The sequence below is a fragment of the Sapajus apella genome, unplaced genomic scaffold, assembly GCF_009761245.1.
Source record: "Sapajus apella isolate SASKATOON/1434 unplaced genomic scaffold, GSC_monkey_1.0 scaffold3, whole genome shotgun sequence".
Taxonomy (NCBI): Eukaryota; Metazoa; Chordata; class Mammalia; order Primates; family Cebidae; genus Sapajus; species Sapajus apella.
The window spans coordinates 64,176,114-64,203,521 of NW_022436943.1; the positions used below are offsets into that span (position 1 = coordinate 64,176,114).

Consider the following 27,408-nt stretch of genomic DNA (forward strand, 5'->3'; position numbering starts at 1 on the left):
CAGGTGATGGAGCCATCCAGGTGTGTAATCAAGGTCTCAGCTGGTTTCAGGACCTCCTGGTGCATGTGCTGGACACCTGAGGGCAGTCCTTCTGCAGATGAGGGCGGGTGCGTCCACCAGCGCCCCGCCACACCTCAGAGGGCTGGCCTGGGCTGCTCCCTCCTCCGCCCTTTGGGGCTTGGTACACACGGAAGGCGGGCACTGTTGGGTAAGGAGGAGGGTCCAACTCCTGCTCAGCATGGGCCACCACCACAGAAATCGGGGCGCAGAGGGGATGTGAGGTGGTCCAGAGAGCATCGTTCCCCACACTTACTCTCTTCCTAGATGTATACTGCTGCACCCTGCTTCTGTTTACCTAACTTCCCACCGTATGACACGCTCGTTTTTCTCTTGCTTGACCCTCAGGGCTGGAGGAGGATTCGGAAGGACAGTGCTCTGCACAGGCAGAAGCAACCCAGCCCTTGACAGGCACCATCTTACGGGCCTTCCCAAGAGCCCCATGAGGTTGGAGCTACTGTGACATTTACAGATGGGAAAACTGAGACCAGGAGTGGTGGAAGTGTGCAGCCCAGTGACGGGGGCTTAGGAGCTGCTGCTGGTGCCATGAACCCACCCATACCCTCCGTGGCTGAATCTAGGTCCCCCAGCCTGGGCCCCTCCTGTAGGACCCTTCTGGGCTGGAGGAGGCTTTCCAGAAATCCACTTAGCGCTGACCTCATCTTTGTCCTCCTTGGAGCTAATCTGCTAATCCCTCCAGCCCCGCTGGGCCCCACCACCGTCTAGACTGTCCGCACCCCACCCCCAATCTCCTCCCGGCCACGCCTCCAGGCCTGGGCAGGTCCAGCGATTGGCGTAGGCTGAGCTGGGATTCATTCTGTGGAACGTACCTCAGTCCCAGTGGGGGGAAGATTCTGGAGTCTGGAATTCAGGAGCCTGGGCCTGAATTCCGACCCCACCGTTTCGTGGCTCAGCCATCATCTCCGAGGCCCCATTTTCTTCTCTGTAAAACACGATCACTGAGCTGTCTTCAGCTGTGAAATCCCAGGATGCTCCCCATGCTCCTTCATGCCCGGCCCATTCCACTCACAGCAGCTGGATGGCTCTGGCTTCACCAGGCCTGGGGGTTGAATCTCAACTCTGCCTTCACTTAGCTTCTGCTTCCTAATCTGCAAAATGGGGGTGTCAGGGACTCCTCTGCAGGGCTCCGTGTGGACCTGGTGGGATGGTGGGTGGGTGGCAGTCCCTGGCGCATGGTCAGCACTCGGTGGGGGTCTGAGAACTGAAATGAAACCAGCGAGGAGGAGTCTCCATTGCCCCTGGCTCCCCGCAGGATGACCGGAGTGTGGGGAGGAAGGAGACTGAAGCGTCTCAGGAGCCCCCACTCACCCCGGCAAATTTGGGTGGCCGGGATAGAAACCTGTCTGAGATTTTGGGCAGGGAAGGAGAAAAAGAGGACGAAACAGGCAGGGGTGTTGCTGCTGCTCAGGCTGGATGAAGCCAAACATTTATTTATTAATGCTTTTATTTATTTTTTTTGAGACAGGGTCTCGCTGTTTTGCTTAGGCTGGGGTGTGGCAGCGAAATCAGGGCTTACTTTAGCCTTGACCTCTCAGGCTGAGGCGATCCTCCCACCTCAGCCTCCCGAGTAGCTGGGACTACAGGTGCATGCCACCATGCCTGGGTAATTTTTTATTTTTTGTAGAGATAGGGTCTCACTATATTCCCCAGGCTGGTCTTGATCTCCTGGGTTCAAGCGATCCTCCTGCCTCAGCCTCCCAAAGTGCTGGGATTATAGATGTGAGTCACTGTGCCCAGCCTGAAGCTAAACACTTAAAAAGTAATAATTAAAATGGACCCACAATGAAATGGGAAGCAGCTGATTTTATAGGTGCCGAACTTCCTGGCAATAGAAGCATTGAATGGGAGGTTCCACTTTTCCTAGGACCTCAAAGCTGGGGCACCAGGGATGTTGCGTGCGTGCTGGAACACACCAAGTAGACACCCGGTTTAGCACTTAAATGTGGGCATTGTACCAGCTGTACTCCCAACTTGCTGGGCAATCTTCAGGACTTGCTGACCTTGTCTGTGTCTCACCAGTAAAACGGGGAGAACACTAGCTCTCCCAGCATGGGCTGTGTGAGGACTGAATGAGCTGATGAGCCCAGATTTGAACCCAGGTCTTCCAGGTTCTGTCCTCCAAGCCATCTCCACCCCTGCCCTTAGGAAGGACCAGCCCTGGACACCATCAACTCGCCCACCTGTCCAGGATTTGCATGCACCTGCTCTGTGCCAGATGCTGGGCACTGGGGACAAGCCAGAGGTCTGGCCCATGACCTGTGTTGTCTCTGATTGGGGGATTTTCTGGCAGAGTCGAGACTGCAGTGGGGCTGAGCGACTGGACGGCCAGCAGAGGCTGAGCCCTCAGAGGCGGCGGCAGCTGATGGGGACCATGCAATGGGAAGGAGGGAGCCCCTGGGATAGTCTGGGGTGCACTTCCAGTCAGAAGGCACAGCAGGCGCAAAGGCCCTTAGGTGGGAAGGAAGCTTTGGGCTGGAAGAATAGCTTGCAGGCGCTCTCAGAGAGGCTGGCAACCAGGTGGCCGGGAGGGAGCCCAGTCAGGTGCTCTTGGGACAGTTCAGGGTCTCTGGCCTTCGCCAGTGAGGTGGTGCTTGGAGGCTTTGTAGAGGAAGGTGGCTCTCATTCCCATCTTCCCGGGGTCTCTCTGGCTGCTGAGGGTGGACAGGTGGAAGGGCATCTTTAGGGGAAGTGGAGGCAGGACTTGAGCAGTTGAACATCCACCTGGGCCAAGAGTCCAGGGACTGGCATGGAACAGGGCTGGGTGAGTGAGGCCCCCTGGGAGACCCCAGCTTGCCTCTGTTTCCCCTTTCCCGGGGCCTCCTACATGAACCAGTGCCGGGTTTTCCAGTAATTGGAGTCACAAGCCTCACTAGGAGGGGGTGACCCAGAAGAGGACGTCCTCAAGGTCCCCAAGGGAGCCCCCTGAGAGCTCCCCAGGGGCAGGCTGGAGGCTGAGATGCCGCCCTCACCTGGGCGGGCCTCACAGCCTGCGGGCAGGGGGTGGGGCGCCTCCTGCCCTTCTGAGCACCACGTGTCTGGTGGGCGCCCCACCCGCCCTGATGACACGGGGGTCGGGGGTCCCGAAGCCGGTCTGACCCCAAGTACCCGGGCCGGGTGGCCTTTGTCTTGTCGTCCCGGCCCATCCCCTCAGCCAGCCCCATGGACTGAGGGGGAGACTGAGGACTCCAGAAGTTTGTGAACTCCCCGGCCTCGGCCGCATCCCGCCCTCTTCCTCCTCACTGGGGCTTCAGAACTGCCCCTCCGACGCCCGCCCGTCCCAGGCCGACCCGGCCTAGGCGCCCGCCAGGCACAGGAGCCAAGGTCAACCCCCGCGGCCGCCTCCTCTCGGTCCGCGGCGGTCCCGGGGGCGGCGGGCGCGCGGCCGCGGCGTGGGGTGCGCTCCCATTGGGCCGTGCCCCCACGTGACCCGGCGCGCGCCCCGAGGCGGCGGAGCCGCGGCCGCGCCTGTGCGCCAGGGCGCGCGCGTCCCGAGCCCTCCGCCCGTCGTGCCGGCGCCGCCCGGACCGCCAGGTCAGTCTCCTCCGCGCCCGCTCGGGGCGGGGGCGCGCGGCGCTTTGTGCAGGCGCGTGGGGGGCCGTCCGCGCGCGAGCCCGCTGCCTGCTCCGGGCACGGCTTCGGGGCGCGCAGGTGGGAGGGCTGCCGCCTTCCCCCTGCCCGCGCGTCCCGGGACCCTGCGCCTGGCGGCCGCTCCGCAGACAACCAACGTGGGCCTGGAGGCGGCCACGTGCCGGGCCCGAGACCCGGGAGGCCGCCCTTTCCCCAGGCGAGCCACAGGACACCCCTGGCTGGAAGGGGTGACCCGCTCCTGTTTCTGGGGGCGCGGAAGACCTCCCGCTCCGAGTTCATCCTGCCCAGGGTCCCGCCCAGGATCTGGCTCTGCCCCTGTTCACGCACGGCTCAGTTTCCTCAGCTGCACAGTTTGGGGGGCTAGAACCCCCACAGCCTTCCCTGCCTCCCGGGTGGGTCGTGGATGTCCGTGGAGTCAGGGGGAAGCGGAGCGTCAGGTCTCAGGCTGGGTGGAGGCTGGCTCAGACCATACCAGTGTTGGGACTCGGGCGGCGCCTCAGCCCTCCAGGCAGCCCCGGGTAGAATCAGGTCAGCAGCCGCTATCCACGTGCGGCAGGAGTTAAACGGGTGACTCCTGACACGCCCCTGAGATCTCCTGGGCAGTTGGTGGCCGCAGGGGTGGGTGGTGGGGTGCTTAGCCCCAAGTGGGCAGAGCAGTTTTGCCCTGGCCTGTTGCTTCCTGGAGGGAAAGCCCTGACAGCCAGCCCCTTAGTGAGGGGGCTTCCCTGACCCTCTCTGATAGCGGCTTTAAGAGCAGTGTGGATCCAGGCCAGCTGCTCACAGTGTGCCCAGGCACTGCCAGCCAAGGCAGAAAGGCACATGCTGCACCTCCTGTCTCTGCCTGCGGGCTCTGGGGTGTGCCCCGCACGTGATGGTGGGTGCTGGGCATCCTTGTAGTCTGCTCTGACTGCTGGAGCAGTGTCTGCGGCTCCAGACCAGATGGAGGTCACTGAACACAGGGTTCCTGTGGCTTTGCACAAACAGCAGCGCCTTGGCAGTCCTGTGCAGAGCCATGCTTCACAGAGCTCCTGAAATCCTCCCAGGAAGATTGCTAACCCCATATCTCAGATGAGGAGACTGAGGCCCAGAGAGGAGGAGTCTGTGCAGCCCCTAACCCGCAGGGCTAAGCAGAGCCTTGGCATTCCCATCTGCAAAGGGGCGGCTGGTTGGCCGCGCTGGAGGCTGGGGGGCCCGAGCCTGTCGCCTGAATGGAATTAGGCAATTGGGGGTCTCCCCATCCTCACCCCAGCTCCCTTCACTGTTGTAAGGAGAAGCTACCCTGTGTAGGAACTCCTGGGCTGTTTCCAAATACCCCCACTAGGGATCTGGCCACCCCTCAACACCCCCAACGTGTTTGCCAAGCACTTACTCTGTGCCAGGCCCAGTGCTGGACCTGGAGAGTGGGCGTGGCTGGCTGGTGGAGCAGGCAGGTCACTGATAGGCCCCCACAGGCAGCTGGCGAGATGGGAGAAGATGCAGGCGGGGTGACACGCGCCCTCCAGGCGGTTTCCTCCCTGGCCTGCTCCTCTTTGCTTTTGCCCTCCTCCCGGAAGCCTGCCCTGACCACTGGAGTAAGGCTGGGGGCCTCAACTGCTCCCTCTCTGTCTTCAGTGCCAGCCCAGGACGAGGGTGGCTGGCTAATGCAGTCGGGCGCTGGACTTGAGAGGCCGGAGGAAGGCCGGGCGGGTGGCCTTCTCTCAGACGGGAAGGCAGTTTGGATGGTGAGAGGTCTTGGAGTCCTCTTGGGTGGCTGGGCTCAAAAGTGACAGGAGGGCACACCTGAGAAATGCCAAACCAAATCCTGATTTGGAGAGTTGGTCAGTTTCTGTGGTGGACCTCCTTCCAAGCCATACAGACATGGCTTTACTGCCCAGGACTTGGGAACAGGTGCACACAGTCAGCCTGAGAGGGGCATAAGCTGGCATGAGCTCTCCCGCTCACCGCCAGGGTGGGCAGTGTCCGCTGGCGCCCAGTGCCTGTGCACGTGACCTCCTTGGGGACTTACGTCCAGATGGCAGTGGTACAGCTTGGGGAGGCCCTTCCTTGGTTGGCAGGTCCTAGTGAGTTAAGTGGAAAGGGTACCAGGCTGGTGTCCAGGTGGCATTTGGCCAGAGGGACTGAGCTGGGAGCTCCTGGGTCTGGGGCTGGCAGAGAGCAGTGATTTTTTCCCCCCAAGACCTTGGGCTTGCCTTGTTCCATGGAGGTCCCAAACCTGAGCAAAGGCTGTAAGCAGATGTTCGCCTCTCCGACCACCACAGGGCACTTTGTCACCTCTGCCCTGGCCACCCCTTGCTGGCAGCTCCTCCCTCTGGTCCCTGGCACCTCCTCTGCCCGCAGTGGCATTTCCTAGCAAGTGCGGTAGGCGAGGCTGAGCTGCGGCAGGAGGAAGCCTGGCTTCCCAGTTGCTTGCTGGATACTTGGCTTCTTCCGTTTCTGTGTCTGTGAAATGGGAGCAATGACGGGTCTTCCTGGCAGGACAGGTGTGACGCTCAGTCACGTGGGTGAACACCCATGAGGTAAAAAAGGCTTCCCATCCCTCCTTCTGACCTGGACCTGCCCGCAGGACCCCTAGGCAGGGACCTGGGTGGGGTCCAAGGGCCGATGAGACCCGTCCTCTCCACACGGTTCGGGGTTGGGTGGGAGTGGCCGAGGGCTGCAGGTGGGGGCACTGCACTTCACACAGGGACGTGGTCAGTGTGGCGTCGCTGCCGTCTGACTTTGGTGCCCTGTGAGTGGGGTGAGTGCGATTGCGGGGTGGCCCAGGGGGCAAGGCGCCTGCCCAAAACCTGCCCCACGCCCGCCAATTGGTTAGGTTGGCCTCCTGGGGCTGGTGGGGTGGGGCCTCTGGGGGTGGGATGGGAGCAGGGATGGGCGCTTCCTTCTACCCAGGAGCCCGAGCAGAGGGCGGAAGGTCCTGGCGGCCACCTACTTGGCTGCCTCAGTGGCAGCCTCATGGTTTGGAAGTGGAACTGAGTCAGGGATGACCACATGGCTCAGGGCTCAGCTGGGGTCCTGAGAGTGGGCCCTCAGGTTTACCTTCCTCCTGGAGAGGAACTGGGGGCCCTGGGGACTGTCGCCCAATGCATCCCCACTTCTACTTAGGTGCATGCGCCACCCCGCCCTCCTGCAGCCCCCATGCCCCCCACCTCCTCTCTTGGCATCCTCCCCAGATGTGGGGGTGCCCCCATGCCCCCCACCTCCTCTCCTGGCATCCTCCCCAGATGTAGGGGTGCCCCCATGCCCCCGGCTCCCCTCCTGGGATCTTCCCCAGATGTAGGGGTGCCCCTGTGCCCCCGGCTCCTCTCCTGGGGTCTTCCCCAGATGTAGGGGTGCCCCCATGCCCCCGGCTCCTCTCCTGGCATCTTCCCTGGATGTAGGGGTGCCCCTGGGCCTCCTGGCGCCTCCCTGGCATCTTCTCCAGGTATAGGGGTGTCCCCATGTCCCCCAGCTCCTCTCCTGGCATCTTCCCTGGATGCAGGGGTGCCTCCATGTCAGGGTCCATGCTTCTGGAAGGAATGGAAATGCAGTGTAGTTATTGCTGTTGCCCCAAGGGCCATCCTGGCAGGGGACAGATGGGGCTGCCTCCCCTCCCCAACCCTGGCCTGGCCCCCGCTCCCCGGCCCCCCGAACCCTGCCACTGGCTCAGAGGAGGCAGGCCTAACCCAATGTGTAGCCCCCATCCCCCCATGACTGTAACCCCGTGCCATGTGAAGGTGGGGCTTCCTGGCAGTGCGTGGTGGTCGAGGTACAGCCAGGACCGGCCCCATTATCTGGGCTGCGGTGCCATCGGTCAGGACCGAGATCGACTCATACGTAACACTTAATGCTAGAGGACTGAGACCACTGGGGTAAGTGTTCATAATCCGTCCTGCCCGAGAGCCAGAGAAGGACCCTAGGGGAGAAGCGACATGCCAGGATCACTGCTGGGAGGAGGGCAGGAACTTGAACACTAGCTGTGCCTCTTTTTTGGGGAAAGGTCAGTTAACGGGCAGGGGAGGGTTCTTGTCATTTGGGTAGCAGTGCCAGTGAGGTGAGCAGCTCAGGTCGTCAGGTGGCGTGGATTCTGGCCCCGGGAGGGTCGTCAGGTGGCGTGGATTCTGGCCCTGGGCAGCCAGTCCAGCATTCCTCTCTTACTGAGCCGGCTAGCCCTGGAACATCTGTGTGTCTGCTCTGGCCCACTGGAAACAGGATGGCACCGAGTGGGGCAGCTGTGCCACAGGCCCACGTGGGACAAGGGGCGCCTGCTGAGGAGTGGGCCTGGAAGAGATAAGGTGGGGATGGGGGGGGTTACAGGATGGGAAGAAGGTGGCCTCAGGAAGGGCTAGCTTGGTGGTGCCAGCTTGGCCATGTCACCTTCTGAGCCTCAGTTGTACCCTTCTCTCACGTGGGACGAGACCATGCCGACGGGCTGCGTGTGCGGAGCTGACGAGCTGAAGGGCGGGTCCTGAACCTGCTGAGCCGCTGGGGTTCCAGGCACAGTGGACGAAGGATCAGGGAACGCAGCAGGCTGGGCTGTGCTCTCTGGGACATGCCCTTGAGCCAGGCGCTCCTGTGGGAGGGTGGCCGAGCTGGCTGGGGACCTGGAGCGCAGCCTGTCCTGCCTTGCTGTTTTCCCAGCCAGGGAGGGTGCCAGGCTGGAAGGCCCTGGAAGGCTTGGGGGGAAGAACGCAGGTTGATTTGTGTTGAAGGTGGCTCCAGCTGCCTCCTGAGGGCCAGAGTGACACGTGGAGCAGGAGAGAGAGCTGTGTTATAGGCTGGGAAGCCGGGGCTTGGGGAAGGTTGTTGCCAGGGTGTGCAGGGCTGAGCCAACCCCATCCTGGTGGGTCCCTGTGACAGTAGGACAGACCATCTGCCCCTTGTGCAGTGAGAGGCTGAGGCTTTGTCAGTTCGTGAGGTCACACAGGCTCCAGACAGTGAGGGCTCTTGGAAGGAGGTCCCAGTGACCTGCATGGAGCCCCCTGGGTGGGCTGGGGTGTCTTCCTGTAAGGCCTGTCCCGGGTTGGGGTTGCGGTTGGGTGGGAGAGGGTGGGGGTCCTGCTGGGAAGTGCCCCTCTATGCCCAGCTCCTACCACGAATGCAGAACAAGGACTGCCGTGCCGCCTGGCTGCTGGGCAGACGCTCCCCGCTGGCCTCAGCTGGGAGTCCAGTGAGCCAGGAGGTGAAGGTGGGGCACACGTCCCCCGCAAACCCTCATGAGGCAGGTGGTAGGGTGAGATGTTACACATGAGGACCCTGCCTCCCGGCCCGAGTGCCTCAGTGGCTGTGGAGCCTGGTTCTGTCCCCTTCGGCACCAGCATTCTCATCTGTAAAAGGCAGTGATCTTTCTGGACAGCGTCAGTGAGACTCTGTTATCCTTGCTCATCAGCTCTGAGGGAGTTTAACAAAATGTTGTGCGGACATTGGACCTGAGTTGGGCATCGCCCTCCTGCTGCCCCTGGTTCTGAGGCCTTGGTGCAGGGTCTGCAGGCTGCTGCTGTTACGATGCATGAGCCTGGCTATGTGTGGCTGTCCCTGACGGGCCGAGACCTGATGGTCAGTGCAAGCAGAGCAGGGAGGGAGGCGTCTGCCTGAGGCCTGCCTGGAGGTGCCCAGGCGGGAGGCTTGGCCCTGGAAGATGTGGTCAGTGTCCATTGGCACTGGGATGGCCTAGAAGAGGGCCCCTGTGCCCTCTGCCCCGGGGCCTGGCATAGCCAGTGCTCGGGGTTTATTTGATGTGTGAGAGGTGGAGTGGGCCAGTGGGACCCAAGTCTCCTGCTAGGTGACCCTCGGGGGTGGGCATAACCCCGTGGGGTCTCTGCTCTGCACTTGCAGATAAAAGGCTGGACCTGATGAATGGCTATAAGTTGGGAAGCATCCCCTGATTGCTTGGTGCTGTTTGAGGCACACTCCAATTCCTGGAGCTTCCAACACCCCTGCAGGAGCCACTGGTACTTATGTGGGCAGATGGGAGTCTGGGAACCCCCCACACTGCAGCATGTTAGGGTTCAAGTCCCTGACTCCCATCCCAGGGCATGGAGTGGCAGAAGCCAGGGAATGTTCTAGAGTGAGGTGGTGAGGTGGAGCAGGGCCTGCAGGGATCAGGTTTCCCTGGGGTGGGGTCCTGGAAATGGGGCATCAGGGAGAAGGCTCTAACCCTGGGCGTTGGAGGGTCTCGGGTCCGTGGTTGAGGGCGGATGTGCCAGAACTGGACCCTGGAAGCTGAGGACCCTAGGATGAGGGTGCTCAGGGCCTGGCTGAGGAGACTCCTGCCTTGGTCTCCCCAGTGTCCGGGCCTGGGCTGCCCAGGGCACGCTTCAGTTGATGATGTCATTGTCCAGGAGGCTCTTCTCTTGGACCTCAGTTTCCCCTTCTGAAGGATGGGCTGGACCCACTCTCTAGCTCCACCACCCCCCTCCCTCCGGGGAGCTGCAGGAGCCTGTTCCCACGGCCTCATCCTCACCCTCCACGGAGACCTCAAAGCCAGGCCTAGCCCAGCTAGAGGAGGTGACGGGTGGCCCTGCCCTATCCCTGTCCCCATCTCGGTCCCCTTCCCACGGGACTGGCGCTCCTGTGACTCAGGCTTCCTGGAAGAGGCTCCGGAGGGCTCGGAGGATTCCCTGCCTCCCCACCCGGGGTTTCTTCCCCACGGCCTGTCTCCCGTCCCCATCGCCACCACTGCTGTGGCACACAGTATGCTGTACCCGCTCACCCATTCTGCCCCCTGAGAGGGTGCCTGTTCCTCCTGGCACCCCCACTCTGGCATCTTTTGCTGGTGCCTGGAACGCTGGCCCCCTCCTCTCTGGCTCGCCTGGACCTGGGGCCCCTGCCAAGGCAAACATCTCCTTTAATCTCTCTGTCCTGGGTCAGCCTCGGAGGCCCTTCCTCCCGGGCTTTGCTTCCCTCTGGCCGGCTGCCCAGAGGCCCATCTGCTGGGAATTGCCGTATGGAGCTCAGGGGGTCCCTGGGGGTGCCCGGGGCTCCCAGCTGCCCCTCCCTCGGTGGCCTCCCTGTCCCCTCTGCATGGCCCTAGGGATCTACAAGGCCTGGCCCTGGCTCTGCCAGCTCTCTGTGCTCCTGCCCTTTCTGGGCCTCAGTTTTTGTAGCTGGAGAATAGGGAGCTTGGGGGAGAACCCGGAGCCTGCAGCAGATGGGTGGGGATTAGGACAGAGGTCTGGCAGCTGAGCCCCCGCCACCTGAGCCAGGCTGCTTGCTTCTGAGCTGGTGACTGCCATGGATGGACTGGGCTGTGGTGGCACGCACTTCCTCTCTTCCAGGCCTTCGACCTGGGGGAGGGCCGTCCATGGTGCCTCAGTTTCCCTACCTGCCAGGTTGTGCTCTTGGGGCAGGCAGGGACCTGCCATGGCAGCACCGCTAGGACCCACAAGGAGCTCCCATGGGGGAGAGGCAACATTTGAACCACGCTTCAAACACGTACTTGTTTTCCCTTTCTTGAGACAGTGTCTTGCTCTGTCCACGCTGGAGTGCAGTGGCCCGAGCTCAGCTCACTGCAACCTCCGCCTCCCAGGCACAAGCATTTCTCCTGACTCCGCCTCTGGAGTAGCTGGGACCACAGGCGTGTGCCACCATGCCTGGCTATTTTTTGTAGAGGTGGCATTTCACCATGTTGGCCGGGCTGGTCTCCTTGCCTTGGGCTTCCACAGTGCCGGGATTACAGCGTGAGCCAGGGTCCGGTGCAAACACGTAGATAGCATTTTAGTCACACGCTTGGTAACGTTCGTTATACAAATTCTAACAGCCGGGAAGTACACAGCTGCCGCAGCTCCAGGCTCTGCCTCACTTCACAGGAACGGGGCCGGCCTCGTGTGCTGTTCTGCCCTCTCACTTGGAATTTCCCTTGGTGGTGACTGGTCCTTTCCCAGTGGCACCCTTGGACCCTGGTCTCTGGGTCTGGCAGGATGTTCATTTATTAACTAGCCATCCTCCCACCCCCATGAGGCCGTGGACAGCTGGGATGCGTGTCTCGGCACTGGTGTGAGTGTTTCTCTGCACACTGGCAGAGCCCTGGGTCAGATGGGAGGGTGGTTGGTGCCCGGCTGTGTGCCCTGCCACCCTCTTCGTCCCTATTCTGGCTGCTGTGTAGCTCCTGCCGCTCCTGGGGGGCTGCCCAGGTCCACACTGGCCCCGTGGGGATGGCAGTAGGCAGAGAGGGGCAGTCCTGACCCTCGAGAGATCCCACAGTGAGTAGGATTTGTAGGAGATGACAGTCACCTTCCTGGAGCATGTGTCCCCAAGACTTTGAGGTCTTGTTGGGGCAGGATGAGGATCCCCTTGCCAGGTAGTCAGGGTGGACTTTTGGGAGGAGGTGGCATCACCATATGGAGGCAGTCATGGATGAGGCTCCAGGAAGGGGCAAGCTGGGTGAGGATGGGCTCCTCCTGGGGACCCAGGACCTGATGAAACGGTGTCACTCTCAATGGCACCGTTGAGAGCCTTTTCTGGGCTGGCAGCAGGAGCTCACCGAGGGCACATCTTTAAACCTCAGGGTCCCCTGGTGGCAGCTGCCATGGTCCCCCTGTTTCCCAGGGCAGAAAGCTGGCATCTGCAGCTGGCAGCCTGCTAGGTAGCACAGTTGGGGAGTGGCAGTGCTGGGATGGAACAGATGAGCTGGCACCTGCACATCTGCATGTCCTGTTGTGATGGGGGCCTCCAGCCAGCTCGTCTGCCCCTTTGCAGATGAGGCCAGAGAGATGGAAGGGAGGAGGGGAGGGCACTGGGTTTGATGGGCTTGGGGCCCCGCGGCTGGCCCTGGGGTAACTTGCCTCCCTGTGCCTCAGTATCCCCCTCTGTAAACAGGGTGTGACATCCCTTTCTGGCCATGTGGGAGGCTCCGAGAGGGCAGCGGGTCCATCTTAGCAGATGTTCTGCTGACGGATGCTGCTGGCCAGCCCCTGCTCCCACCCTCCCTTCCCTTGGTGGCCTCCCCAGGCTGGGCTGTTCCCACGGCTGCCCAGCCACAGGAAGCCATCTGGAGGCCTTGTTTACCCCTCCCCCTGGCCTCCCTGGCAGGAAGTCACCGGAAGGGCTGTCCCGAGGGGCCCTGGGCCTGTGAGGACAGCCAGCGGCTCAGAGGTCTGTGCCGTGGAGTCCCAGGATAGCATATGGGGGCAGGGAGCTCAGAGAACAGCAGGTGGAACGGAGCTCCGGGGCGCTGGGACACGTGGGCTGGAGTGTGGACCGAACCATTCACCAAGCGTGACCATCTGTCCATCCACACAGTCACCTACCCCTCCCCCACCGTGGACCCCAGCAGGGCCCAGGCCCACAAAGCTCACAGCCTGGGGCATGGACGAGGCCACTCAGCTTCAGCCCAGGGTGGCCTGTGTGATGTCAGGGGCCGTTCTTCCAGCTCCTGGGATCCCACTCCCCCACTGACATCACATAGGCCACCGTTGGTGGGGCTGAAGGAAGAGACCTGGGGTAGCAGCTGAGGGAGTTGGGAGGGGTGCTGGCAGAGGGTGCAGCCTCTGGGAACTTTGGAGGCCACCCTTGGTGGCGGGTCTGAGGCTGCAAGGTATAGGTGGGACAGGTGAAGGGAGAGGTGGACTGGTGCAGCTGGTAGGGACTGGCGTGGCCAGCGGGGGCCGAGGGCGTGGATGGCACCAGTCAGGGTGCTTGTGGTGCTGTAGAAGCCCCTCTCCACCACCTCCCGCAGCCCTCTGTGCCCTGCTCAGGCCCCCAGATCATCCTGTAGGTCTGGGCCTTCCTGGAGTGGGCGTGGGCCTGGATTTCCACCCCACGGGATGGTGCAGCTGCCCTGGCATTTGTGGCAGCCCCAGTGCCCACTGACAGGCCTGAGTGTTGCTGGCTGGGCCCAGGGCCTTTCCCACGGACACTGCCAGCGGGGCCTGCCTGGCCCTGGGGGGAACTTTGACCCTCGTGGGGCCTCGTGCCTGTCCCAGCCTCCTGCCTTCAGGAGTCCCCGCCCACATGGGGAGGCTGGGGAATGGCCCCTCCACCTCTGGCTACCCCCTTCCCCTCCCCCATACCTCCTGCTCCCCTCCCTCCTGACTTTCCCCCATCCCTTCCCCTCCCACCTCCCCCTCCTCATGCCTTTTGAAGGCGCCTACTTATGATCTTCACGGGTGAAGCCTCCCTGAGAGAGTGTTGGGGTTTCAGGCTTTCTCCCCAGCCCCCTCTGAGGAGGAAGTGAGCGTGAGAACCGGGGCTTTGGCGGATCCAGGTGCCTGTGGGCGGCCGGGAGGTTTGTTCTTCAGGGGCCTGGCCAGCAGGGCCTGTCCAGAGCAGGAATAGATGTCTCCGGAGGGTCCCTGGCTGCTCCCAGGCACCTCCTATATGCACCAGACCCACTGTTGTCTGGTTCAGCCTCCCAGCAGCCCTGGGGTGTGGGTGCCGCTGCTTTGGAGGCAGTGGCAGGACTTAGGGTTAGCCACCTCCCTGGGTCAGGCAGGCAGAGCCCCGTCAGCTTCTCCTCCATCTGACTTGTTACAGAGGAAGTAAGTCAAGAGCGCACGCAGCCAGCACGCAGCCCGGAAGAAAGCCTGCAGTGGCCTCTCGTGTGGCCAAGGAGGCTGGGCACCGTGTGTGCGGCGGCCCTGCTCTCCCCAGCATTGCCGATGCTGCTGAGATGGGTATACCTGGAGTGTAGCCATGATATTCAGTAGGCGCCCAGTAAGTGTGTTGTGGGATGTTGGGGAAGCTGTGGTCTGAGAGTGCTGAGCCTGGGGAAGACGGCCTTGCTGGGCCCGGGCTGGCCACAGGGCACCCCAGACTTTTCTCCTGGGCACAGTGTGCAGTAAGCCTCACACAACATCATGCGTAGTTTCTTGGAAGCTGCGACTTTAAGCCTGTTTTAAGTGCAATTTGGTTTAATGAAACTAGTGTTACCATAGGTTGATAGGTATGAGTTAAGTTCCTACCAGGTATTTCTGGTCACAGCAACGTCACCAAGCTTTCAATGAGGATCCCAAACACTTCTAATATTAAACACTGAGGTAAATGTGAGCCACACATACATGTAAGAAAGGTGAATTACACAGGAGAACTGCTTCCCCTGCCTTCGGTGGGTCAGTGAGTGGTGGCAGAACACAGCTGACTCACAAACGTGGTTGGGGCACCTTCTGCCACCATGCACTTCAAAATCAAACCATCACAAACACCACAGCGTATTGTCATGCATTCATCTGTCTATTAGACGAGTTTTTATTTTGCAATAATTTTTATTTATTCATTCATTTTCCCACCCAGTGGAAATTCCAGTTCAGGGTCACGAGTGGCTGAGCCTATCTCAGCAGCTCCAGGCACAAGGTGGGACCAGACCCGGCTCAGGACCGCATCCATCGTAGGGCACACCCACATGCACAGCCACGCCCACTCAGGACCCCGTCCCGTGGCAGGACACTCTCACATGCACAGCCACGCCCACTCAGGACCCCGTCCCATGGCAGGACACTCTTACATGCACAGCCACGCCCACTCAGGACCCTGTTCCATTGCAGGGCACACCCACATGCACAACTACACCCACTCAGGACCTGGTCCTCTCTCACGTGCACAGCCATGCCCACTCAGGACCCCATCCCCTCTCACATGCACAGCCATGCCCACTCAGGACCCCATCCCCTCTCACATGCACAGCCACGCCCACTGAGGACCCCATCCCCTCTCACATGCACAGCCATGCCCACTCAGGACCCCATCCCCTCTCACATGCACAGCCACGCCCACTCAGGACCCGGTCCCCTCTCAGGTGCACAGCCACACCCACTCAGGACCCGGTCCCCTCTCACGTGCACAGCCACACCCACTCAGGACCCGGTCCCCTCTCACGTGCACAGCCACACCCACTCAGGACCTGGTCCCCTCTCACGTGCACAGCCACACCCACTCAGGACCCGGTCCCCTCTCATGTGTACAACTACACCCACTCAGGACCCGGTCCCCTCTCACGTGCACAGCCACGCCCACTCAGGACCCCATCCCCTCTTACATGCACAGCCACACCCACTCAGGACCTGGTCCCCTCTCACGTGCACAGCCACACCCACTCAGGACCCCGTCCTGTGGCAGGACACTCATATGCACAGCCACGCCCACTCAGTCGGCTTGTCAATACACCTGTTCACCTGATGCGCACAGCTTTGGGGTGTGGGGGAGCCAGAGGACGGGGAGGAGACCCACGAAGACCTGGAGGGCACGTGCACGTGCCGCACAATGGCCCTGAATGGGAAGCGATTTTGTCTCATCAGCATTTTCACGAAACCATGTTGAAAGCAACAGTGTTATTTGAGGTGCTGTTGTACTTGACAGGCGGTGCAGGACAAGGTGGACCCTCTTCGGAGCCTCTGTGCTTCTCCCCTTTTCCAGGGGTTGGGGCAGAAACTGGGTCAAGGATAGGAGATTCTCATGGGGTTAGAGGGTTTCTTGGGGCAGAGCCCCCCAGCAGCTGAGGGCCTCTCTCCCCTGTCCTGTTGCAGAGGTGGTTGGGGTCCTGGGGTCTCTGGCCCCCATGAGTCTGGCTCCTGGTTGCTCTGCCAAGTTTGCTGTCATGTTAGGAACTGAGCCTTTCCCACTGTGAGCTCCCTTGGACCGACAGTATAGCCATGGTATTCAGTAGGTGCCCAGTAAGTACGGGCTGGTGAGTGGGTCTCCAGGGAGGTGGGACTTGGATGGACAGAGTGGACAGACCCTCTGGAGGTGGTACTGAGTCAGCAGGGGCTTGGGGGCAGAGCATCTCTGTAGAGGCAAGGACCCCCTGAGGGCCTCCAGGAGGAGGCAGCTGTGGGACGGGCATGGAAGCAGGAGCAGCAGCTCTGAGTCAGCTTGTCCCAGCCCTAAGCTCCCTCCCACACCTCCTGTCAACACTGGGGGAGAGGGGGGGACACAGCCTTTACATGTAAAGGGCATGGAACAGCGCCTGGCACTCAGGAGGCCCCACCAACTGGCAGCACTTACTGGGTACCAACTGTCTACATTGCCAGGAGTGTTCAAGAAGTAATTTAAACTGCCAGAAATCCTCATCCCCCAGCGTTAACTGACACCTGCTTTGGGCCTGACCCTGTGCTGATCCTGGGGACCCCGCATGGATTACAGTAATCAGCACTCCCTGTCTGCTGCCCACAGTCCATGACAGGGACAGACAAGTTGCCCCCAGGGCTGCAGGGGCCCCCTGGTGAGGGAGCAGCGAGGACGTGGGGACCCTGGTCCCTTGGGCCCTGCGCACCTGGCTCCTGGTCCTGTGGGTACCATGCAGAAGTGGCCCCAGTTCTTTCTGGGTGCTTGGCCATATCCTGTCTTCCTTGGCGGATCCCCAGGCAATTTTGGCTAGACACCCAGCAGACGCTTCTTCCTCCAGGGGTCCCAGTCTCCAGGTGCCTTTGGTGGGAGCCTGTTTTCCACAAAGCCACCCAAGCAGGGACTTTGGGCCCACTCACAGGTGCCCTGGTGACTGTGCTGCTGGGCGTGCTTGGGTGGGAAGGAATGGCTGCTGGCAGGCCCTCCTTCCTCTGTCCTCAGCATCCCCATCTGTCTCTAGGGGCGTTTGACTGCCTTCCTCCTGTTCACAGGACAGTTGAATGCATTCACACCTCCACTGGGCCAGCGCCTGCTGTGTGCGGTGCTCACTGAGAACCAGGCAGCCAAGGGTGGGGCTGTGGCCGGGTTCTCATCCTGTGCGGGGTGAGGCTGACAAGCTTTGCCAGAAGGGGGACAGATGACCCCTGCTGTGGGTGGGGGATGGAGGACAGGTCTCGGTGGCTAGCAGGGGGAACAGGAGGACGTTGAACCTGAGATCCCAGTGATAGGAAGGGGGCCAGCACTGGAGCGTGGGGACAGAGTGGGTTCCTGGCCGCCAGCACAGCCAGGACAAGAGCTCGAAGGCAGGACTGTGCTTGGCAAGTTGCAGGAAGAGCTGGGAGGCAGGTGAGGCTGCGGCAGGTGAGGAGGGGGGAGTGGCAGGAGGGCAGAGGGCAGAGGGCAGGGAACAGGTCGCATGGGGCCTTTAGGGCCATAGGATTTCAGGCTTTCCTTCTGAGTGATGTGGGTGCCATTGGAGGCTTTGAGCAGAGGGGCTATGATCTGACTTAGGTTGGGGGCAGGGGTGAGGATACTCAGGAGGCCAGGTGGGTATCCCAGATTCTTGGTGACCCTCGGTGGCCCCACTGGGCGGTGACTTCAGGCTTCTGGGCTTGGGTGTCCCCATTGTGCTCGTCAGCTGCCCACAGCTGCTATTCTGCCCCGTCTGCGGATTCTGGGACTTTCCACTTCCTCACCTTGCACTTGATTCTGTGACATGCCTGGACTGGGGACTGTGGGGACCTCTGCATGCCCTGAAGTACTTCTGAGAAGCTGGGGAGCAGTTTCCCAAGGCATTCCCCTGGGAAGCCCTGCCTTCCTCTCTCCCCTGCCCTCCAGAGCCCACCCTTCCCAGGGAGCAGTTCCCGAGGTGTCCCCCTGGGAAGCCCTGCCCTCCTCCCTCCACGGCCTGCCCTCCTGCCTCTGGCCCTTGCCCAAGCTGCGCCCCCACCTGGATGCCTCCTCCTTCTGCTTTGCCCTGTTGGATTGATTAGGCCAACTCTGCGGATGTCCATGTCCACCGTTTGTGATCAAACAGGGCCCAGACTCATCGACATCCTGCGTGAACTGCAGAGTTTTGGTAGAGGTGCCAGTGGATTGTGTGTAGCAGAGAAGATGGTGAGTGGTGGGGGCCGCACTGTCTGCAGTCAGGGACAGGCTGCCTCTTCCCCATCTTAATCCATCGTGCGGTCTCTTGAGGGCTGTGGGCACTTAGCCCTGAATCCTCCTTTGAGCCGGCTTTGCCTCCTGCCGTTCCCACTGAGTGAATTAAATAAGTCTTTGCCCTGTGCTCCTTGTCTGCCCGAGGTCATGCAGGTTATGCATTTAGCTTCCAAAAACGTGTTCATCTATCTTTTCTGCCCTCTAAGGCCCGTCTCTGATGCCACTTTCATCTTCTGTGTTCTCTCCAGGGGAGTGGGTTGGGCCCTTGGGGGGTACCATTTGCCCTCTCTGCCAGGGACCCTGGAGGGCCCTTCCCCAAGTTCCCTGGCCACTGGGACCTCCATCCCACCCTGACTTGCCCAGCGTCCTCCCTCGGCAGCCTGGCACAGCCCAGAAAGGTGCTGGAAGGTGTGGGACTGGATTCTGCCTGCTTGCCCTGTGTCTCCCGCCTCCACCTGCCAGCCTGGACTCCCCACCCGCAGTCCCTCTCCTGTTCCCTGTGTTCCTTCACACACGTGGGCACGCTGTCAGGACTCCCACAGGGTTCATCTGGTAGGACCTCAGCCTCCTGTACTCGACAGGTCTTGGCAGGACAGGAGTTGTGGGTGATGGTTAAGGTGTAGCCCTCCCCCAACCTTGCGATGCCCCGCACAGCCCCTGGCTCAGTCCCTGAGAATAAAATTAAGACAGACCTGGAAACGACCCAAATGTCCATCAGCTGAGGAATGGATAAATAAAACATGGCAGGCACATACGGTAAACAAGCTTGCCCAGCCCTCAGCTGCATGCAGCCCAACACAAATTTGTAAACTATTTTTTTGAGATGGAGTGTTACTCTGTCGCCCAGACTGGAGTGCAGTGGTACGGTCTTGGCTCACTGCAACCTCCGCCTCCCAGATTCAAGTGATTCTCTTGCCTCAGCCTCCCGAGTAGCTGGGATCACAGGCGCCCACCACCATGCCCGGCTAATTTTTGTATTTTTATTAGAGATGGGGTTTTGCCATGTTGCCTGGTTCCCAAAGTGCTGGGATTACAGGCATGAGTCACCGCACCTGGCCAAATTCGTAAACTTAACTATTTTTTTTTTTTGAGACGGAGTTTCGCCCTTGTTACCCAGGCTGGAGTGCAATGGCGCAATCTCGGCTCACCGCAACCTCCGCCTCCTGGGTTCAGGCAATTCTCCTGCCTCAGCCTCCTGAGCAGCTGGGATTACAGGCACACGCCACCATGCCCAACTAATGTTTTGTATTTTTAGTAGAGACGGGGTTTCACCATGTTGACCAGGATGGTCTCGATCTCTTGACCTCGTGATCCACCCACCTTGGTCTCCCAAAGTGCTGGGATTACAGGCGTGAGCCACCGCGCCCGGCTGTAAACTTTCTTAAAACATGAGGGTTTTTTTTTTTTTTTTTGTCTGTCGTCAGCTATCATTAGTGTATTTTATTTGTGGTGCAAGACATTCTTTTTCCAGTGTGGCCCAGGGAAGTCAGAAGATCGCACATCCTTGCAGTAGAATGTGGGCGGCCAACAGGAGGAGCAGGCATGGACCCAGGCTGCACCGTGGCTGAGCCTTTAGATCACCAGGAGAAGGAAAAGGAGCCAGGCGCAGAGGGCCACATGGTGTGTGAGGGCATTCATAGACAATGTCCCCCACAGGCAAGTCCTCAGAGACAGAAAGCAGACTTGTGGTCGCCAGGGGCTGGGGGAGGAGGGATGGAGTGACTGCTGAGCGGGGGGCGGGGGGAGGTGATGGGGGTGTTCTGGACTTAGTGGTGATGAGCACACAGCACTGTGAGTATATTAAAACATTGAAGGGGACACTTGAAGATGGTTCCAATGGCCGGGCATGGTGGCTCACACCTATCATCCCAGCACCTTGGGAGGCTGAGGTGGGTGGATCTCCTGAGGTCAAGAGTTTGGGACCAGCTTGGCCAACATAGCGAAATGTTGTTTCTACTAAAAATATAAAAAAGCGCCGGGTGTGGTGGTGGGCATCTGTAATCCCAGCTCCTCGGGAGGCTGAGTCAGGAGAATTGCTTGAACCTGTGAGGTGGAGGTTCAGTGAGCCGAGGTTGTACCATAGCACTCCAGCCTGGGTAACAGAGTGAGATTAGAAAAAAAAAAAAGGCTAAAATAGTGGATTCATGTTTTATGAATTTTATCTAAAAAAACCCCCCAAAATTAGATAGCACTTCCGCCTACACAGGCTCTGTCCTGAGCAGCTGTCAGAAGTTTGTAAAATAGGGTGAAGGTGCCCTTGCCCTGCCCCTGGGTTCCCGTGCTGTTGGGACGTCACCAGCTGCTGGGGAAAAGGGAGGCTGGCACCCGCCCAGGGCTCAGGGCAGGGTGGGAGCGTGGTGGGCGCTAGAGACCAGAATGAGAAGGCCCCTCCCCGGCCGTCACAGAGCGCCTTGCTGCTGGGAAGGGAGTGAAGACGTGGGCAAGGTTGTGAAGTGTCCACCTGCCGTGTAGCCTCACCATGCCCTGATGTGGTTAACCTGCTTTCTTCACTCATCGGGGTGGTCTGCCGGGGCATTTGATTCTGGAGGGTGGTGTTCCAGTCTGCATGGTTCCCTGGGGATCCCTGGCCTCAACATGAAGGCAATGTGGCCTGAGGGCCTCCCAGTCCCTGAGGTGCTGAGTGTCCTCCGTGCCCTGCTGTGGGATGCCTGGGAGCTGCAGCATCCGACAGGCCCGTGTGAATGGTCTGGCTGCAGCACTGCCAGACAGGGCCAGCTCCTGGCCAGGGCTGTCTCTTAGCTCCTGGCCAGGGCTGTCTCTTAGCCCTGGAGCAGGCAGTGTAGGGACCAGCTCCTCTGAGCTCCTTCCACCCCTAGATCCACCCCTCAGGTCCAGGGCTGTTTGGTGGCAGCTCCTGGTGGGGCAGGGGATGGGAGGGATGTGAGCTTCCATCCCTGGACCTGGTGCCTAGTCTACCTGCAGGCCTGGTGATTGTGGCCTGGACTCCTGCCCACCCCTGCTGGGCACTGCGGTGATGCCCAGAGCCCCTGAGGGGCTGTGCCGGGAGGGCATAAGATGGCACAGGGCTCCAAGTAGCCCCTCGGCTGGCAGGATGTGTTCTGAGCTGAGGGCCTTTAGAAAGTGCCTATAGGTTTCTGCCCCTCCCTGGGGTATGGGCTCCCCACCTGCCTGGAGTCTTCAGATGCCTGGGAGAGCAGGTCTCCCTTGGGTCTGCTGGTTGTGATGGTCCCCGTCCTCTCCTGGGAGCTGGGCAGGTGCTCCCAGGGGGAAGTGCAGGCCGCTCAGCATGCCCAGCCCCCAGGATGCACCATGTGACCCAGGCCTCCTCCTGCCCTGGCTGGGCTGGCGAGGAGCGGTGACTGGTTGCCCAGTGGTGCTTGCTAACAAGAGCCCCTCCCTGGGGCAGTGCCTGCCCCCTGCCCACCTGGGCTAGGCATCCAGTCTAGCCTTGGCTGTTGCCATGGCAGCCAGTGTCTGCAGATGGGAGCTAAACTTGCTACCCTCCAGCCACTGTCACCAGGGCTGTGACAAACGTGGAGACATACGGGCTGGGTCGGGGAGGTGACCAAGCCTGCTTCTGCCCAGCCTCTGCTGCTGATGGACACCGAGGTCACCGCCCACGTGGCCTGCCTGCCTTCCCTTCATGCCACTGCTTGGGCTGTCTGAGGTTCCATGCCATGGATGAGGCCCCAGGACCACAGAGCTGCCCACAGCCACATGATGGGCAGGAGTCGGGAGGTCCTGGCTGCTAGGCTCCCAGCCAGACTGGGGGAGTGGGGCTGGCCCAATCCGGTGTTACCAAGGTAGAGTTCTTTGAGGTATCATTGTTGCTAGTGCTGGTTTCAAAAACATTCCAGAAATGTCCTGCTGGCCACCCGCCTGGCTCCGAGATCCCTACATCTGTGGAGGAACAGGGCTTTAAGAAGCCCTGCGGGAAGAAGCCCCATTCACCCAGGTTCCCCTGAGGGTCAGGGTCCTGAGGCGCCTGCTGGGAACTGTCCTCCAGGTGGTGGCCCTCCCAGGGCACTCAGTGTCTTCTCAGAGCCCCTGCGGGTACCTGGCACAGTGCCAGTGTTCCGGGGACTCAGGCGAGGCCTCTTGGAAAGGGCAATGTCCCTCCGATCCCAGGAGAACACCAAGGGCAGGTCCATGAAGGGCAGCCTTCCAGTGACCCATCTTAGAGATGAATAAACTGAGGCACAGCAAGGGCAAGGGATGTGCCCATCACACAGCTCACAATGGAGCCAGGGGGGGAATCAGGTCACACCCCCAAGCTGGCAGCCCTCTGTGAGGACAGTGGCCATGGGCTGATCAATGGCCTGGCCTCCAGGATGGGAAGGAGCTCTCCCCTCCCTTGTGCCCCAGGGAACCCACCAACCTTGGCTTTGAGCTGAGGCTCTACCTGGGGGTCACCGGCGGAGTCTTGACTCTCAGCGTCAGGTTCCCCATTTGTCAGATGGGGAAGACCAAGACCCAGGGTACCCAGGGTAGATGGAGCCTGGCCAGTGCTGGCAGCTTTGGTGCTGTGGGCCGGCGAGGCGTGGGGTGCCTCTGTGTGCCAGGGGCTGACTCGCTTCTGCTCAGTGGCCTCCCTGCCACAGACCACTCTCCTGCGTGCTGGGGTCACAGCAGCTCAAGTCAGTGGCCGAGCCCCGCTTTTTGTGCCCCTCTTGATTGTTTCAGGGACCAGGTTGGGTTCTTTGTCTACCCAGGTGCCCAGCACAGGGCTTGGCATGTGATGGTGGCCTGTGAAAGCCAGTGGTGTGTATGAAACTCATCCACTCAGCACTGCATCTGCTTTTTGGGAGGGAGACGGCTCAGAGAGGAAAGGCCATCAGCACTGGCCCCCCCCCCAGCAGGATCTAGGCACTGTGAGGAGCCTGTGGGACCCCCCAGCCTCCCACCCTGTGTCCTTGGGGTAGCCCCATCCCGCTGGGCCTTGCTGGCACCATGTGCACTGGCTCTGGGGGCGCCAGGCTGTGTCTCACCATTGGGCTGGCCCAGAAATAGCTGTGACCTTCCGCAGCCAGCTTGGCAGCGCCTGGGGCCGAGAGACCTACGTGCACGCAGGCTGAGTCCCCTCACCGTGCGGAGCTGGCTATTTTGGACGTGGCCTCCCGAGGCCAGGTCAGAGCTCTTTCCCGTGGCTCCAGAGGCCCTTCTGACGTGCATCCACCAGGGCCTTGGCCAGTGGCCCTGGCCAGCTCCATGATCTCAAGCCCCCTTCCTGCCCCCTTGACCTCACAGGCCCTGGGTGGCATAGAGGAGGGGATTCTGGGGACTGAAGTGCAGGGTGACTGTCCCTGCCGGGGTGCTAACGTGGAGTGTAGGGCTTGGCTGCTTTAGGAAGAAAGTGCAGAGAAAATGCCTGCCTTGGGTGGGCCCTGAATCCCCTCTCAGCCCCTCAGACCTCTCACCGACTGCACAGTCTGAGCCTCAGTTTACTCATCCATAAAGTGGGGTGATGGTTGCCTTCCAGGACTGCTCTAGGCTGGATGTGGGCGTGGCCTGTGCCACGCAAGGCCACTACACAGAGGGGGCTCTTGGGCCTTCTCTGCGTTCTGTGGGACTGGGCACTGGGCTCAGGGAGGGGATGTTGGGGTGTGGGGTGGTGTGCTGAGCAGCGGCTGAACAAGGGTTCTTCCTGTTCATGACACAGTAGGGGTGTACATGCCTGCTGCCCTGCCCACGGCTTCTGCGTGTAGTGGAAGTGGCCCCAAGGTCCAGCCACCCTCAGGGACCACAAGCCTCCTGGACACCCTGCTGACAGGGGCCACTGTGGAGGAATAGGCCGGCCCAGCTCCCCACCTCCCAAGTGAGCACAGGTGGCTGGGTGGGCAGGGGGACTGGCTCCCTTGCTAGAGGGCAGAACGCCCCTTGCCGTGAAGGCGCTGGGTGGAGTGGGACCCTGCTTCTGGATTTGGAGTCGGGCATACAAGGAGCAGCGGGAGTGGCGGTGCTGCCTGCCTGCCTAGTGCTGGCCGCATGCTCATGGCCCTCAGGGCCCTGTCCCTGGGATGGTCCAGGGGACCCTGGAGGAGCCATGGCATCTTCTCCGTGGAGAGGGCTCGTGGGCCCAAGGCCTGGCTCTCTCCAGACAGGCACATGGTACTCAGCCGAGCTCTGGAATCTTTCTGCAGAGCGGGCTTAGCTTGAGCCCTCCCCCAGCTAGTGTGCCCACTGCCCACCCCGCCCTCTCAGCCTCTAGGACAACTCCGTGGGCACTCCCAGGTTCAGTTCCTGTGTCTTCTCACCTTGTGATGCACTCATCATTTCCACGCTGTGCTGGTGACTAATGAGGTGTGCGGAGCTCGGGAGAGGGGCCCCGAGGCATGCAGCACACACGGGAGGGTTTTGGAGTTCCCAGGGGGCATCTGGGGTGGGGCTCAGCCAGGCCCAGTGGGCTCAGTGCTGGCCTCATGCCCTTTCCCCACTGCAGCTGCTTTGGGGCCTCTGGATGACGCTGGTGGGTGAGGACCTTCTGGGACAGCCTCCTCCTGCCTGCAGGAGGGACCATCAGGCCACGTAGACCTGTGGAGTGCTTGGGGGTCAGTTCCCACCCTGGGGTCAGCTGTATCTGCAGAGGGTCCACTGGTGTGTGGCACAGGAGGGTTATGGGCTGTGCCTGGTGTGCCAGAGAGGCCCTGAGCTCTCCTGGGGGCCAGATCAGGGGCCTCTTGTGGGGCTGCTGGAGTCTCTGCATTCTTGGCAGGGCTCAGGCACTCGGGTGGGGAGAGGCTCCCTCTCAGAGGCCATGAGCACCGAATAGAACTCCATGCCCTCTGGGACACCATGCCCACTGCTGGGTACTGGCCTGTAGGGGCTTTGGAGACGTGGGTGGCATGGCACCAGGAATCAGCAGGGCTAAATGGGGCCCAGGAGGAAGGCAGCAGGACTGTGGGCATAAAGGCCTGCCGCCCGGGGCCAGGGCAGGCTTCCATGCCGGCTTCCTCCCGTCTAGAATCCCGTAGCCGCAGGATGCCCGACCCAGCACCCCGTACTCCAGAGTGACTGGCTCTTGACATAAGCTGCTGCTGGCAGATGTGTTATAACCAAGTTCTGCGCGGGAGGCTGGGGGCAGGGAGGGGTAGGGCCAACAGAACACGGCTCCCACCTTTCGTGTGCATGTGAGAGGGGCACCTGGTCTGGGTGTGGCCTGGGAACCTGCATTTAACAAAGGCCATGGTTTTGGAAACACCCAGGAGTCCAGCTGCGTCTGTTCCAGGATGGGTCAGGGTTGGAGCAGGGAGGGCAGTGGCTGGTCCACAGCAGGTGTGGCTGTGGGAGAGGCCTCCTGTGCCACCCTCCTTCCAGCCTGGGCAGAGGCCTTCCAGGCAAGATGAAAGATGGAGCATGGATGGGAGGACATGGGGGACTCGGGGCTCATGGTGTCCCTGGAGGCTCTGGTGGGTGTTGTAGGGCTGGGCTGCTGCAGGGCAGGGGGTCCCATCTTCCTGGCACGGGCGTCTCATCTGGTCGTCTGTGTCTGTGGCACGTGTGTGTGCGCACGAGCACATATGTTGGTGTATGCAAGTCATGTGTGCTTGCCAGAGGTCCCCACTGGGTGGCTTCCACACCGGGTTCTCAGTCACACCGGAGGGGCACGAGCACTGGTCTGGGAGTCCTATCTGAGCCACGACTTGGCCTGCGTGCGGAGCTGTCCTGTCCACTTGCTGGACATTAGGCCACTTGTGAACAATGACCCCCAAGGTTTGTATCCTCCCATGGGGAGGTCAAAAGGGGCCAGGGGGCCCAGCCTGGTGGGTGACTCCAGGTACACCTGGCCTCTGGGACTGTAGTGGCAGAAGGTGGCTGGGGCAGGGGAGGTTCACTCACGGGGAGGCTGGAAGAGGTGGCCTGGTAGGGAGAGAGATGGGTAGCCAGACAGAGGGTGAGTGGGAGCAGAAGCCTGGTGGCAGGTGTGTGAGTCCCTTCACCTGGCAGAGGTCTTGAGGAGCAGGAGAGGTGGATGGGCAGGCGGCTGAGGAGAGCTTGGGCACTGAGCTTGGGAAGAGCCTTGGGCTGGGGGTTGGTGACTTGTGGGCAGCCCCAGACTGGCACAGGTGGATGGGGTGCCTGGGCAGGAAGTGGTGACTTATGGGGCAGCTGGCCCGGTGGCTGGGGGTAGCAGCGATAAGCGTGGACTTCTTAGTGGGGACTGGGCTGGCCTGAGAGATACCCCCTCATCCTTTCCAGGGTGAGGGATGAGGGCTCCACCCCTCCTGATAGCACCGGGGTTGGGGCAGCATCCTGATGGGGGAGGGGCAAGTGACCCTGGCCCTGGACTGCGGGAACAGCCCCTCCTCCACTGGTGGAGTTCCCACTTCCTGCGGAAGGAACTGTGTTAGAGCTTGTGGGTATGGGGTGGGGGGCCTGGGTGGGGTCCACTAAATCGCCTCCCCCGTCTCCCTGCACTTCCTCCTGGAGGAAATGGGGCCAGCAGGGTGAAGCGAGGGCCTGCTGAGCCCGGGGCTGCCACCTGGGAGGGAGAGGACCTGGGGCTGTGCAGTCGGAGCAGGCAGCAGGGGCCCAGGCCCTTCCGTGTGGGCAGGTGGGAGTGGTGGGGGTCAGTGAGGCCCCGCTAGCGCAGCAAGGAATGGGCCCTGGGCCCCTCTTCCCAGCCTGCAGCAGGCAGTGAGCGGGCAGGCCAAAGCCCTGGGCAGCGCCGAGTTTGTCACTTAGCCCAGCTGCAGGGTCTGGGTCTCTGTGCATTGCCACCGCACCCCCAGCTCCCGCCCCTCCCGCCGGCTCCTGCTATTACAGGGCCCTGGGGACAGCCCTCCCCCACTTCTCCCCTACTTGGGCCCCACAGCCCAGGCCAGAGTGGGAGGGGCCCTCCTGCCCTCTGCCCGGAACCAGGGTGCCCGATGCGGCCCTGGGACCCTGCGGCTCCGGTCCCTACTCCAGGCCCCAGCCGGAGCCTTCCAGGATCCTTGGGGGGACTGCTTAGCCCCACGCCCCCGCCTCCCGCTGGATTCTGGGTGGGACCTTTTGACGTACACGGAGGGCAGGGGGCCCGGGGCGGGGTGGGGAGAGGGGGTGGGAGGCAGGGGGCGGGGCTGGGGG

At 61.4% G+C, this 27,408-nt stretch overlaps 1 protein-coding gene across 1 annotated transcript in view; it reads left to right on the top strand.

Moving 5' to 3' along the window:
• The first annotated feature begins 3,507 nt into the window (after window positions 1-3,507).
• Window positions 3,508-27,408, top strand: part of PTP4A3 (protein tyrosine phosphatase 4A3) — a 44,374-nt gene continuing 20,473 nt past the window's right edge. The window contains exon 1 of the mRNA XM_032254508.1: window positions 3,508-3,609. The gene's annotated coding sequence lies outside the window, so the exon portion shown is untranslated. The remainder of the gene's footprint in view (window positions 3,610-27,408) is intronic.